The following is a 1,619-nucleotide window of genomic DNA, read 5'->3' on the forward strand; positions in this document are numbered from 1 at the left end:
TCCCCCAGAAGCACTCGAGCCTCCTGCCAGGGCACGCCAGCCCCGGGCCAGCGCCGCTAGGGAGATTTTTAAGGGTGAACCCTGCATTCGCAACGATGCTCCGCCGAGGCCTTGCTGGCGGGGAGACAGGCGGCGGAGAGGGCCGTAACGCCGGCGTTTTGAAACGGTTCCGACAAGTCTAAAAGGTCCCTGTGTGTCCAGGGAAGGCGGCTGCTCCCGGCCTAATGACTCCGTCGGGCGGGGAGCTGCTATTTCAAGTCCTTCTGAAACGCTGGATCGTTCATAATCATCCTCCTACTGATCTGTGCCCTCCTCTTCCATGAGCACGGACCTGTCGAAATCCATGTGTGCCCCTGATTTCTCCGCCGCTTCTGATGATGATTTTCGTGCTGATTACTAACTTCAACCCGTTAGAGGTAATGTTGGAAAACTGCGTTATTAGCTAGCCTTAAGGTAATTAGTACTTCCCCCTGCCACTGCGTCTATTGTACAACGCAGCGTGTAAAAGCCGAGTGTCAGCCCCGCGCATCTAATATCCCTCCTACAAAGACCGCTCATAGATAATGAGTCGAGCCCTAAACGGAGTCCAAGTAAAGGACACTTATCAGGAGTCTGTCTTTGAGGACAGTAATTAATTGCGTCCTCGGAAAACATTAAGTGCTCCCTCGCAGGGACTTGCTGACTCTCTTGGAGAGACGGAATTTGATGGAGAACTCACGGGAGCGTTTCGAGCCGAGTTTTGTCTATTGTTGTTAAAACACGCACATATACACACACACAGAGCCTCGCACCACAGTGCAGCGGCTTCGCCTTTCTTTAGTAAACATTGTTTAAACAAACACCCTGCCTTGGCTGCTGCAGCCAGCGCTGCTCACAGCTTTAATAAAGGCACAGGGAAGACCAGAACCCGCGTCCAAGACTGCTGCTTAATCCAATGAAGGCAATTTCCGAGGATAATTGCGAACATGTTTTAATGCATATGCATGAAAAAGGATTTTTTTCCGAGAGACCGACTTTACATGCTTATGTAATTGATTGAGGCGCTGACCCGCTATTCAAAATGTTATTTGAGAACCATCAGAATGCGTAAACTTGCAAATTGCCCAGCTTGTATCTGAATTAATACCTCATTCATCATCATTATGGGTTGATAAGTTAATTTAACCATTTCATTCTGCCTTAATGAGCTATAGTTAAATTAATGCCACATAATATATGAAAGTAACATTTAAATAGAAGCACTGGGCTGAGACAAACAGAGGCTGCTGCTATTTGGGCTGGAATAACGTGACATAAATCTTTTCTTCATTACAGGAGCCAGTCTGTTCTACCAGCAGTTATGAAGTATTTATTCATTCACTTTCTTTCCCGAAGTTGCTTTGCCAAATAGCATAGGTAAATTATGTGCGCTTGTAAATAATGCCTCAGGATGTCTTTATTGAAGTAAAACGGTGAAAAAAATAATCTCTGTCTCTATCCCTATAAAAGCACCAGCCAGACAAGAAACGGCACGCCCCGGAGCGAGATCCCGGGCTGTTTCCCGTGGCTTCTGCCTGCAGGCTGGCCCCGCTCAGGGAAGGCGCGGTGGGACCTGGCGACAGCAGTGCCAGACCCTGGGG

The sequence above is a fragment of the Leptosomus discolor genome, chromosome 5, assembly GCF_034619465.1.
Source record: "Leptosomus discolor isolate bLepDis1 chromosome 5, bLepDis1.hap2, whole genome shotgun sequence".
In the NCBI taxonomy this organism is placed as follows: domain Eukaryota; kingdom Metazoa; phylum Chordata; class Aves; order Leptosomiformes; family Leptosomidae; genus Leptosomus; species Leptosomus discolor.